Below are 14,596 nucleotides of genomic sequence, written 5' to 3' on the forward strand. Positions count from 1 at the left end.
TCACAACGCTGCCGCCATGATTCCATGGCAGCGGCGAAGGCTTCTTTAGGAGTCTGTTTTGACCACTGGAAAATCGCTGAGGCAATAGCAGCACGGCTGGTGAATGTGCGGCCACAGAGAGTGTCTTTCATTGTTGGAAAAAGCCAAAAGTCACTAGGAGCCAGGTCAGGTGAGTAGGGAGCATGAGGAATCACTTCAAAGTTGTTATCACGAAGAAACTGTTGCGTAACGTTAGCTCGATGTGCGGGTGCGTTGTCTTGGTGAAACAGCACACGCGCAGCCCTTCCCAGACGTTTTTGTTGCAGTGCAGGAAGGAATTTGTTCTTCAAAACATTTTCGTAGGATGCACCTGTTACCGTAGTGCCCTTTGGAACGCTATGGGTAAGGATTACGCCCTCGCTGTCCCAGAACATGGACACCATCATTTTTTCAGCACTGGCGGTTACCCGAAATTTTTTTGGTGGTGGTGAATCTGTGTGCTTCCATTGAGCTGCCTGACGCTTTGTTTCTGGATTGAAAAATGGCATCCACGTCTCATCCATTGTCATAACCGACGAAAAGGAAGTCCCATTCATGCTGTCGTTGCGTGTCAACATTGCTCGGCAACATGCCACACGGGCAGCCATGTGGTCGTCTATCAGCTTTTGTGGCACCCACCTGGATGGTACTTTTCGCATTTTCAGGTGGTCATGCAGGATTGTGTGCACAGAACCCACAGAAATGCCAACTCTGGAGGCGATCTGTTCAACAGTCATTCGGCGATCCCCCCAAAAAAATTCTCTCCACTTTCTCGATCGTGTCGTCAGACCGGCTTGTGCGAGCCCGAGGTTGTTTCGGTTTGTTGTCACACGATGTTCTGCCTTCATTAAACTGTCGCACCCACGAACGCACTGTCGACACATCCATAACTCAATCACGACATGTCTCCTTCAACTGTCGATGAATTTCAATTGGTTTCACACCACGCAAATTCAGAAAACGAATGATTGCACGCTGTTCAAGTAAGGAAAACGTCGCCATTTTAAGTATTTAAAACAGTTCTCATTCTCGCCGCTGGCGGTAAAATTCCATCTGCCGTACGGTGCTGCCATCTCTGGGACGTATTGACAATGAACACGGCCTCATTTTAAAACAATGCACATGTTTCTATCTCTTTCCAGTTCGGAGAAAAAAAATCGGAGGCCTTAGAACTTGAATGCACCTCGTATTATCGCCACCGACGGCAGCACAGTCTCTGCAGCGCTGGCGTACCCCCCTCACATGGCGCCAGGTGAGAGCAGGTAATGAATACACCCAGAACAACTGTCGAATATAATCATTTTGGGGGTCCAGGTTTTACGGTGTGAGGAGGCATAATTCTGGATGGGAGTAGTAAGTGGGCACGTTGAGTGCACTAGGGAGAGTTTTCATGGCCACATTTTTGTGAACCCACCTGTTCCAGGAAACTGCCCAGAAACTGATAACAAAAATATCCCAAATGGAGTGAAATGACCAGAAAGAATGGTTAGCAAAAACCACCATTCATGTGTAAAATAATCTCACCACATTAGAATAACAATTTGGGACACGAACTCGGTTAACAAATGCAAGAAATAGTACCAAGCAACATCGTACTATTACGCGCCATCTGTGAAGGAAGCTAACAGCTGCAAGACTGGCAGGTGTGGTGAGGTAGCGTGAGTGCCAGCTAATTCAGATGGCAGTATCTGTACTGCAGAACTCCAATCATCAATAAATGTCTTCACAAAGCTTGTACTAATTGGATGAAATAATAGAAAACTGAAAAAAAATTTTCGAGTAAAAAATTAAATTTTCAAACTAGAAATAGAGGTCGTGAAATTCATTATTGTTGTTTTCAAGTTTCTTCATTCCCTTGTAGCACACTTTAACATTTCAATCTTCAAAAAACTGCAAATCCTAGCCAGTAATACCGATGGAATCTATCTGGAAAAATAATCTTAAACTCGTTATTGAGCCTCATACAAATGTTTTCTCTTTACCAAGAATTCAAATATTCACGTTTAATTCTAACTCTAAATGAGTCACAATTGTTGAGCCTCTTCTGTATAGTTTCCATTTATATAGAAAAACTATTTAATAATATAAAAAAGTGGGAGACTTGAAAATAAAGATCTTAACGTAAATAATATTATTCAAGCTATGGAACTATCTACAGAATTATCTAGGTTATATACATATTATTCAAAAGCAAAACGAGGATAATGGAATGTAGTCGAATTAAGTCGGGTTATACTGGGGGAATTAGATTAGGAAATGAGACACTTAAAGTAGTTAAGAAGTTTTCCTATTTGGGAGCAAAATACCTGATGATGGTCGAAGTAGAGAGGATATAAAATGTAGACTGGCAATGGCAAGGAAAGCGTTTCTGAAGAAGAGGAATTTGTTAATATCGAGTATAGATTTAAGTGTCAGGAAGTCGTTTCTGAAAGTATTTGTATGGAGTGTAGCCATGTATGGAAGTGAAACATGGACGATAAATAGTTGGGACAAGAAGAGAATAAAAGCTTTCGAAATGTTGTGCTACAGAAGAATGCTGAAGATTGGATGGGTAGATCACATAACTAATGAGGACGTATTGAATAGGATTGGGGAGAAGAGGAGTTTGTGGTTCAAATTGACAAGAAGCATACTTTTAACGACGTTTGTGAATCTATGTACCTTGTAACAATTCCAGATATCTCATTGTTTTGTGAATTTAGTACATTAGCACCATACACTGAGGCGGCAGAAGTCACGGGGAAGCTATATGCACACACATATTGACTGCGATAGCATCACGTGTGCGAGATGTAAGAGGGCAGTGCTTTGGCGGAACTGTCGATTGTGCTCAGGTGATTCATGTGTATACGTGTCCCGCGTGTAAATGGCCCCACGACGGGATTTAACAGGCTTTGAACGCCGAATGGTTCAAATGGTTCAAATGGTTCAAATGGCTCTGAGCACTACGTGACTCATCTTCTGAGGTCATCAGTCCCCTAGAACTTATAACTAGTTAAACCTAACTAACCTAAGGACATCACACACATCCATGCCCGAGGCAGGATTCGAACCTGCGACCGTAGCGGCCTCGCGTTTTCAGACTGCAGTGCCTAGAACCGCACGGCCACTTCGGCCGGCGCGGAATGGTAGTAAGAGCTAGATGCATGGGAGCATTCCATTTCGGAAATCGTTAGGGAATTCAATATTCCGAGATCCACGGCGTCAAGAGTGTACCGAGAATACCAAATTTCAGGCCTTACGTCTTACGCAGTGGCCGATGGCCTTCACTTAAAGGCCGAGAGCAGCGGCGTTTACGTAGAGTTGTCAGTGACGGCAGACGAGAAACACTGCGTGAAGTAACCGCAGAAGTCAACGTGGGACGTGCGACGGACGTACCAGTTGGGATAGTGGGGCAAAATTTGGCGTCAGTGCCTTTGCTGACAGCACGACATCAACTGCCTCTCCTCGGATCGTGACCATGTCGGTGGACGCTAGACGACTGGAAAGCCGTTGTCCGGTCGGTTGAGTCCTGATTTCAGTTGGTAAGAGCTGCTGGTAGGGTTGGAGACCATACGAAGCCAGGAACCCAAGTTGTCAACATGGCACTGTGCATGCTGGTGGTGGCTCCACAATGGAATTTTTATCGGTGACAATGCGCCGTGTCAACGAGCCACGGTTGTTCGCAATTCGTCTCAAGAAAACTGTGAACAATTCGAATGAATGATTTGGCCACCCTGGTTGACTGGCATGAATCTCATCGAACGTCCTTCGGTCGTAAGCGGGAGGTCAGTTCGCTCACTACAGAAGGGCCGAGCGGATGACTCCTCTGCACGGTGTCAGGAATCGTCTGGAAGCGCTGGTGGTGCTAAGAAAACATGATTACTCAGTGACTCGTTTATTTTGACAACTTTTGCAAATGGTGGTGCACTGTTGGCCGAAGTTGCCGCCTGCCGTGCTCACGGGCAGACTCTCGGCGTCGGACTTGGCGCCAGTCCTTGAGACTGCGTCCTAGCGAGACTTCGATACGGATGCTTAGCCCAGCCTGGTACCGGCTGAGCAAGTGTACCCGATCACACTCCGCGCCTCTTCTCTCGTGGACCACATTTCCCCGGTGTGGTGTATGCGGCAGAAGTCCAACCCAGTACTGCCGGCCTGGTAGGCCGGACGGTGGTGCACCAGGAACCCTGGTCGTCGTCTTCCGTCCCACACTCAGAGAGTGCAGGACCTGGTACTGGTACTGCACTGCTGCTGGTAGTCCACCAGCTCTTCCATCAGTAGTGGTTGGTGTGACGCAGCATGAAGTTCGTCAGTGGAGTTCAGCTCTGCGGCACTCCACGGCTGACTGGTACTGCACTGGTTGACCTGGGACAAGACTTACTAAAACAACACGGAATGTCGTCGACGCAGACTCCATCGTTCCCATGACCTGAACCGTTCTTCCCTACTTAAGAGCTGGGGCTCCGGTATTTAAAGAGCTCTCCGTAGTTATTTGACGTGCTCTTTCCTAGTGATGTCTGCATGTGGTCTCGTTATTCTGCTACCCTTGCTTTATTTCTCTCTTATCAGCTAGATAAAATGGTCTATGAGTGTTTTCCCTAGCCGTGTCTATTGCTTCTTGCAGCATCACACCGTCGAAAGTGCGTCCGTGTTATTTTGCTTAGTCACTCTCCAGAGCATTTGAAACAGGCAAGAGTTGTACCTTTGCTTAAGAAAGGTAATGCAGAAGACATAGAAAATTACCGGCCCATTTCCCTGCTATCAGCATTCTCAAAAATAATAGAAACAATTATGAAATACAGATTAATGAATTACCTGAATAAATACAATCTTCTAAGCGAATCACAGTTTGGTTTTCGAAGTGGCAAAAATACGGAGTCAGCCACAGTAGAATTGTTGTTGTACTTTATTCTCTTGATAAAGATGAGTGTGTACAGTCATATTTTTGGATCTTTCTATGGCGTTTGATACAGTCGACCACATGATTCTATTAAATAAATTAGAAGCATTAGGAATAAGAGGGGTAGCTAATGACGGTTTCGATCATACCTTACAGATAGGGTACAAAGAGTAGAGGTAACACATACTTCAAATAGATCGAAACATTTACTAAAACACTTATCAGAATCAAAATACATTAATATAGTGGTTCCGCAAGGTAGCATATTAGGACCAATACTGTTCCTCACATACATAAATGACTTTCCCAGTAGTGTTACTCATGGTGAAAAAATTCTCTTCTCTGATGACAGCAAATATAGTCACTGAGAAAACAAAAGAATTCCTTGCCGAGAAAGCAACTGAAACTCTCAAGGAAGTTTATGATCGGTCAATAAGCAATAAAGTGACATTGAATATAAAGAAAACTAATGCCATGAATTTCAGTTTGAATAGGAAAAATGATAATATTAAATTAAATGTAGATGGCACCTCTATAGATTGTGTAATAAATGCAAAATTTCTAGGAATGATTATTGATTCTCAGTTGAAGTGGTGGGAACACACAAAGGTACTTGCAAACAGAATGTCATCAGCATATTATGACCTTAGAATCCTATCATCAGTGTGTAACATGCAGTGTCTTTCAGTTACATATTATTCATATGTACACTCAATTCTTAACTATGGCATTCTTTATTGGGGAACAAATGCACAAAATATGAACACAATTTTCAAACTCTAGAAAACAGCCGTAAGAATAATAACGAAAAATAATAGTCGAGCTCATTGTAAAGGTCTGTTCAAAACACTGGGGATTTTAACTCCTCCGTGTGAATACATTTACCAGTCAGGTGTACACATCAAAAATAACATTGGTAATTACTGCACAAACAGCTCTGTCTACGGCCACGCAACAAGAGATAGACTCAACTTACATTTACCAAGAAAAAATAAACATAAAACTGAAAACAGCATTTTCTGCCAAGGAATATAACTGTACAATAAATTACCAAAAGAGATTAAGCAAAATTGCAAAAGTACACTTATTTAAAAACGCAGCTAAAAAGTACCTGTAATGCAATATAATTTATACTTTGAAGGATTACTTAGATAAAACAGAGTAGGGGTTTGACAAAAAATGTTATACAAATATATAATAATAATAATAGTTATAAAACATCCAGCATTCCAAGTAACACCTTCACTTTGTTTATCTTCCTTCTTCTTTCCTTTCTAGAAATACTTGCCCCCAAGCTATGCATAGCTCAATACTAACACCCCTTCCTCTTTCTGAGCTCAACAACTCACTCATTATGGAGGGAAGCTGATTCAGTTTTTCAGGATAGCAAATGGGAAGTTGCGGTACAGAAAATGGCGCAGAGATCACCAGTGTGTGTGTGTGTGTGTGTGTGTGTGTGTGTGTGTGTGTGTGTGTAGTGACTGAAGTGTTATGAAATAGTGTGTGTAGTGTGTGCAGCGACTGACAGTGAGATATGAGTGAACAATGTGGCATTACTTTATTTAATAAGTTATTGGTAAAAAAAGTATTGTATACATCTACATCCATACTCCGCAAGCCACCTGACGGCGTGTGGCAGAAAGTACTTTTGAGTACCTCTATCGGTTCTCCCTCCTATTCCAGTCTCGTATTGGTCGTGGAAAGTAATATTGTCGGTATGCCTCTGTGTGGGCTCTAATATCTCTGATTTTATCCTCATGGTCTCTTCGCGAGATACACAGGGCTATTACAAATGACTGAAGCGATTTCATAAATTCACTGTAGCTCCATTCATTGACATATGGCCACGACACACTACAAATACGTAGAACCACTCGTAAAGTTTTGTTCGGCTGAAGTCGCACTTCAGGTTTCTGCCGCCAGAGCGCTCGAGAGCGCAGTGAGACAAAATGGCGACAGGAGCCGAGAAAGCGTATGTCGTGCTTGAAATGCACTCACATCAGTCAGTCATAACAGTGCAACGACACTTCAGGACGAAGTTCAACAAAGATCCACCAACTGCTAACTCCATTCGGCGATGGTATGCGCAGTTTAAAGCTTCTGGATGCCTCTGTAAGGGGAAATCAACGGGTCGGCCTGCAGTGAGCGAAGAAACGGTTGAACGCGTGCGGGCAAGTTTCACGCGTAGCCCGCGGAAGTCGACGAATAAAGCAAGCAGGGAGCTAAACGTACCACAGCCGACGGTTTGGAAAATCTTACGGAAAAGGCTAAAGCAGAAGCCTTACCGTTTACAATTGCTACAAGCCCTGACACCCGATGACAAAGTCAAACGCTTTGAATTTTCGGCGCGGTTGCAACAGCTCATGGATGAGGATGCGTTCAGTGCGAAACTTGTTTTCAGTGATGAAGCAACATTTTTTCTTAATGGTGAAGTGAACAGACACAATGTGCGAATCTGGGCGGTAGAGAATCCTCACGCATTCGTGCAGCAAATTCGCAATTCACCAAAAGTTAACGTGTTTTGTGCAATCTCACGGTTTAAAGTTTATGGCCCCTTTTTCTTCTGCGAAAAAAACGTTACAGGACACGTGTATCTGGACATGCTGCAAAATTGGCTCATGCCACAACTGGACACCGACAGCGCCGACTTCATCTTTCAACAGGATGGTGCTCCACCGCACTTCCATCATCATGTTCGGCATTTCTTAAACAGGAGATTGGAAAACCGATGGATCGGTCGTGGTGGAGATTGTAACGACAACTGTACATATAATAATTTTTTTATTTATGAATTTAGATAAATTAATGTAAGCAAGGTTTTGAACTTTTTTTTCGGTTCGTATCGTTATGTTAAAGAGACTGTGAGCAACTTTTCAAATTAATATTGTTATTTATGTTAGATTTCAAATAATGTGGTAATCAAAGGAAAGTGTATTTAATGTTAAAACTATTGTAAGATGTGAAAATTGTAATTTATACACTTGGTCCATACGTAGGTAATGCATTAGGATATGTGTAGTAGAAAACCTGTGGTGAATACCCTACCTGTAGGGGAGCGGGAAAAGGTGGAGTCAGGCGAGCGCGGGAAAACGCACACTGGCGCGGTTCGGCACAACGGGCACAGTATAACAGTCGGAGGCGAGCAACAGTCGGAAGTACACGTACTGTACCGAGGAGGCTACCCAGGAAAGGTGGATTCCATTGAGCCTCGGATGAACCGATTCCGATGACTACTTGGCATGGCTATATTCTGAGGCACAAAATTGGAAAAATTACGACGCTAAGAAGATGGAAAGTGCCGATGTTGTGTGAGCCTTAGCCGTGCTTGCATGTGTGCCGTGCTTCTCGCTATCTCGCTGCCCGCCATCCGCCGCACCGACTTGCACAGGTCAAACATTTATTTCATTTTTAGAAGTGTATCTGTGTGGACCAGTGTCGAAAATGTTTCTAACTGTTCAATAATAACGTGACTTTTACCAGAGTTGCTTCAGCCATGACTTATCCTGATCACTGACCTAGACAGGATCCTTACCTCGTATTGTGCAACCCGAGTATCCTGAACTGAAAGTTTAATGTTAGTATTAATGAAAATCATCAGCAGATTAATCTATGCCATAAAGGAATCTAAAGTGCTGTATGTTATTGCAAATGTTGGTAAAGAACAAAAGCATGACTAAATTGGAAGAGAGCTTTTTTTGAATTGAGTTAGCGATGTTATTTAATTAATTTGAGACAGAAATAATGACAGTTAAATTATTCAGAAGTAAGACAAAAGAGTAGTTATCCATAGATTGCTAAATTTGAGTGTAAATTTGCCTTTAGTACTTCATAGTTTCAGTATAACGACCATAACAGTTTCAGGCCCCTCCCCCCCTACCTTTTGTCCATTCTTTCAAACCTTGAAATGTGTTGATCAGATTTGACCAGTAAAGCTAAACTCTATATTAATCCTAAGTGTATTAGTGTTCTTCCATCATTAATAGTGATATAGTGTGTATACTTTCGAGATTGCTAATGCTAGGGCAATCTATGCCCGATTTCAGTCTGATCAATATACAAAATGTAGTTCGTAGTGATCATTGCTGTGTGGTGTTGTGTAAATGTAGTTCATCCAAAGTAGTACAAAAAGAGAAAACTTTAGTTCAGTGGATTTTTCTGGTTCCAAACTTTGCCATATAACGCATCATTACTACGTGTTACTATGCTTGTACATGCACCCACTTGTACAAGGAAAAACTTACTCATTGCCTAAGTAGGCTGGCGACCGAATTGTTAATTATAGGTGACATCTACTGTGTGTACTTCATGTCCACGCGAAAGAATAATTATACTTTACATTTGTTTGATGCATCACTGTAGTCATTGACTGAGTATAAGTCCGATCTTGCTTCTATTAGGTACACGCGGTCAACTTACGTACTAAAATCCTTATTTATAAGGTGAAGCCCGTGAACTTATTGCAGTACAGGCTTTGTAGAGCTAACGTACGTCCGAGTAGGGCGGTAGCGTTACAAGTGGCTTCCCGGTGACAGGACATCCAGCTGTTGTCGGTTACAAATTAATGTAAAGATCGAACAGTGGATGTTCAGTGGCACGAATAGCAATAAAGTTCAGTAAAATAAACTGCAGTGTGAGTCAAGTACGGTAGTGTGGTGTAGCGTACATTCAGTATGGACGGTAAAGTAGGCAGGGTAGATGCGCCAAGTGAAATGGAGAATGCGGCTGGCAGTAGCCGGAGTTTACGCGGCCAGATAACAGATGGCGTTAGCGAAAGACAGTTGGCGTACATACAATACCACGAACATGTCAATGAACAGATTGAAAGGTTGAGATCGCCTCGGACACAGCAAGGAATAAAACAGGAAGTAGAGGGTGATTTTGTAGATGATAGTGGGTACGTAAACGAATCCACTGACATGTTTGATTCACCACAGATAAAGAAAGAACCGAAAGAAACTTCTGAAGTAGAATCGGAACACATCGATCCTGTAGAACAAAACAGTATAAAAATTTTTAAGTATGAACGACTTATTTGAACAATTAACCAAACAAATTGCAGGACAGAATGAGCAGCTTAAAACGCACGTTAATGAGCAGCTCAAAACGCAGGGCCATCAGCTCAAAACACAGAATGAGCAGCTTAAAACACACGTTGACGACCAACTCAAAATACAGGGAAGTCAGCTCAGAACACAGAATGAACAGCTTAAAGCACAGGTTGAAGAACAAGGAATTAAAATTAGTAAACAAATAGAACAGGTAGAACAAAAAGTGGGTAGTTTAAGTTCTGTGGTAAATACTATGAAGTTTGAAATTGACACAATTAATAAGAATATGGATACTATGCAGGGGGAAATTGACAATATTAATAATAGATTCGATGTTGAAATTCTCAACATCCAAGAGAAAGTAGAACCTCTGGTTGAAACTAAGGTAGACGAAAAAGTTTTCGGTCTTAAAACTGAGATCGTAAACGAATGTCAACACGGGATATCGCAATTGAAAAAGGTAGTTTTAGACACTGAAAGGGATTTAAGTAAAAAAGTAACCGGATGTGTTCAAAATTGTGAACAAAATACTACGAAAATTCAAGGCAGAATTTTCGATCTGGAGAGCAAAATTAAAGATAGGCCTGGTGTTGTCTGTAATGGCACACCAATTACGAAGCTGTTAGAAGGCGAGGAACGCTTCGATCCAGCCAAGAAAAATAACGGGTGGCATCCATTAGATTTTATTAAAAATTGCGAGAGAGTATTTCCGGAGCACTTGTCTGATCAGGAAAAGGTAAACGTTGTAATTAGCGCCTTAGTGGGTGATGCTAAGCGCTGGGGAATAAATTTAAATACCGAACGAATGGCGTTCGAAGAATTTAGGCAAAGATTTACGGAAGAATATTGGTCTGAACAAAAGGAGGACCATTTATGGCGGGAGTTCATCATGGCCAAACAGCATGATAACAGGGGCAGGAACTCTTTGAAAGATTTCTGTGAGTATTGGTACCGGAAATTAACGCATTTAAGAGGCCGAAGATCAGATTCAGAAATTATCTGGGAGTTATATAAAAAGCTTCCAGAAGATTCAAAGAGGTATGTAGGAATCAATCATCGCAGCTTCCAAGCATTTCTAGAAAGGGTCGAAGACGAAGACCATTGGCGCGAAAGTCGTGCCAATTATCAAAATTTTGGTAACCATAATAACCGACGCAATGACGAAAGAAATGACGGCGATGGATTTCGCGTCAATATAATACAGAGAGGAAGAGGCAGAGGAAGAGGCAGAGGAAATTATTCAGGTCGCGGTAGAGGGTATACCGCGCAAAATAAGAACGACGCGGGAAACTAATTTCCGCGAACGTTGCGGGCCAAACGGAAGCGGACAACACATATAGGCCCCGATTTAAGAAAAGATATCGGACCGACCGTAATGTAATGAGACAAGATAGGGACAGTCATGGAACGCCGCGACGTGTTGTGGCGAATCAAGCGTCAGGTGCGAGCCAGAATGAGTCATCTCTGCCGCACAGAGCGCTACATGTTAACAGGCGAGTGGAGCATCAGAGGGCAACGGCCCAGCCTAGCAGAACAACTGTTCAGAAAGAAGCCGCTAGCTATACGGCAGCAGTAGGTACGAACGTAGCCGTAAGAGCTGAGGAAAATTTTACGAGTGATAATTCCGTGGCAAAGGAAACAATAAATGAAACAGTGAATACACAGAGAGGTTCGTTTAGCAGTGTTTGCAATGTGATAAAAGGCGAGAATGAATTAGCAGAAGTAACTGATTGGCGTGTACAGATCGATGATCTGTACATGGGCCTAAAGCAATGTGAGTGGGAGGATTTTAAAAGGGAGTATGAGGCGAAGAAATTAGTTGGGGGAAAGAGAGATAGTAGGGACGTCCATAAAGTGACGTGGCCCAAATTTGAAGAGGGGAGAATAAATAGCGCCGCGCAAAGTATGCGTGCCGCCAATAGGACGCAGATTAATGATAGGAAGGGATTGGAGGATGAAATCCTCAGCATTGACGAAGGAATAACTTCTGCTAACAGTCCGCCAATAGTACAAGCTGCTACCGAGAGGCACCGTGGCGAAGGGGTAGATGATTACCTGAAAGTAATTAAAGTCCACGAGGATTACACTAAATATGAAGTCACAGTAGATGTAAATAAAGCTGATGATGAGGCCGTTTTGCCAAAAGAGGAGATTGAATTAAAATCCAAGCCTGACGACAATACAAAGGAAGAACTTAGTGCCTGTCCCAGAAAAGCTTTTATGTTACAACCTGAAAGCGATCCGGAATGGTCGGATTCCGACGATAGTTCGGATGATGAAAGATACACAAGTACAGACGAAAATGAATGTACTAACTCTCCCTATTGTGCAAAAGTAGCGTGCTTAAGTGAATCTGATGTTGAGGAAGAGAGTAGTGATGACTCTAGTGAAGATGAATTTTCAGGTGTAAAGGAAAATGAATATACTTTTACTGAAAGAGGGTATGAGAAAATCAGTGAAAATAAAGGGGATGCAGTTAATTGCGATATTGTACCTAACGATGACGACGTATCAAAACAAAATCCAGACGTTGAAACAGAACAAAGAAAGAAAGAGCCACCGGACGACTCAGTGTTTATTTTGCAAAGAGTTCAAGTAAGCAAAGACTTTGAACTCCAGAAACCGAAAAAGCCGCCAGTTATAAATGGTTCACAGGTCAGGAACGTATCTTGGGACGATGTCACAGTCGACCAAGGTGCGTTGTGTAAAAAACAGGAAGGGGCATGATTTAGAGCCTCGGGCAGGTTTATATCGGATTTTGAGAATGTCATGAACACATTACATCATGAAACTACAGGATTTCCACCGGAAGAAATTTTGTTAGGCTGAAGTAGTAAAAGTTTAATTGAAGAAAAACTAGAGTTTCCACCTTGTCAAGTTTGGGATTGGATCAAAAGAAAGAATTGGTGATAAAAAGGGCAAAGCAAAAAGCTGAATCTAGATCTAAAAGACACCAAAAAAATTTAAAAGTTTCAAAATTTAAAATTGGAGATTATGTTCTTTTAAAAACCCACGAAAAGTCTAGTGAACTAAACCATGAAATTTCAAAATTTAAATATATTTATAATGGACCATATATAATAGAGAATATTCCACACGACAATGCTTACCACCTGATCTACCCAAAATCCAAAAGACCTTTAGGTGTAAGAAATATTGTGGACCTGAAACTGTATGTTCCTAGGAACGAGTAAATGTGCTGTATCTTATGCTGACCCAAGTTATTCTAAATATATCTAATCTTTGTAAATGTCTGTATACCCTTGAAAGTGTGCTAATGTAGTTATGTGAGTTTCAGATTACCAATTGTACTGTAACTGTAAAAATGTATGGAGAAAAGGACTGAAAAGAAAGGATAAATGCTATCAGCCAGATAAAAGATGAGACTGTCAAAATTGAAAATGGGCAGTGTATGAAACATAATATGAAGGACTACCAAATACCAATGAGGGCAGATAAATAATCGATGGAAAATTGTAAATGGGATCCAGGAGATGTGACAATATGAAGTGAAAAGGACTGCCCAAATCTGCATAATAGGCAGCAAATATGTGTAGTTAATTTTCTGAATATATGTGTGTGTGTTTTGTTTAGTAAGTAAGGAAATGGACTGCTATTCAAAGCAAGCAGCGACAAATTATCTTATAGTGTATACAAAATATGCAATTGTTTTTGCAGGGGAGCGGGAAAAGGCGAGCGCGGGAAAACGCACACTGGCGCGGTTCGGCACAACGGGCACTGTATAACAGTCGGAGGCGAGCAACAGTCGGAAGTACACGTACTGTACCGAGGAGGCTACCCAGGAAAAGTGGATTCCATTGAGCCTCGGATGAACCGATTCCGACGACTACTTGGCATGGCTAAATTCTGAGGCACAAAATTGGAAAGATTACGACGCTAAGAAGATGGAAAGTGCCGATGTTGTGTGAGCCTTAGCCGGGCTTGTATGTGTGCCGTGCTGCCCGCTATCTCGCTGCCCGCCATCCGCCGCATCGACTTGCACAGGTCAAACATTTATTTCATCTTTAGAAGTGTATCTGTGTGGACCAGTGTCGAAAATGTTTCTGACTGTTCAATAATAACGTGACTTTTACCAGAATTGCCTTAGCCATTACTGATCCTGAACACTGTCCTAGACAGGGTCCTTACCTCGTATTGTGCAACCCGAGTATCCTGAACTGAAAGTTTAATGTTAGTGTTAACGAAAATTATCAGCAGATTAATCTATGCTGTAAAGTAGTTTAAAATACGGTGTGTTATTGCAATTGTTGGTAAAGAACAAAAGCATAACTAAATTGGAAGAGAGTTTTTTGAATTGAGTTAGCGATGTTATTTAATTAATTTGAGACAGAAATAATGACAGTTAAATTATTCAGAAGTAAGACAAAAGAGTAGTTATCCATAGATTGATAATTTTGAGTGTTAATTTGCCTTCAGTACTTAATAGTTTCAGTTTAACGACCATAACAGTTTCAGGGCCCCTCCTTTTCTCTTGTCCATTCGTTCAAACCTTGATGTGTACTGACCAGATTTGACCTGTAAAGCTAAGTTCTATATTAAACCTAAGTGTATTAGTGTTTTTCCATCATTAATAGTGATATTGTGTGTGTACTTTCAAGATTGTCGATGCTAGGGCAATCTATGCCCGATT

Source organism: Schistocerca piceifrons, chromosome 1 (genome assembly GCF_021461385.2).
Source record: "Schistocerca piceifrons isolate TAMUIC-IGC-003096 chromosome 1, iqSchPice1.1, whole genome shotgun sequence".
In the NCBI taxonomy this organism is placed as follows: domain Eukaryota; kingdom Metazoa; phylum Arthropoda; class Insecta; order Orthoptera; family Acrididae; genus Schistocerca; species Schistocerca piceifrons.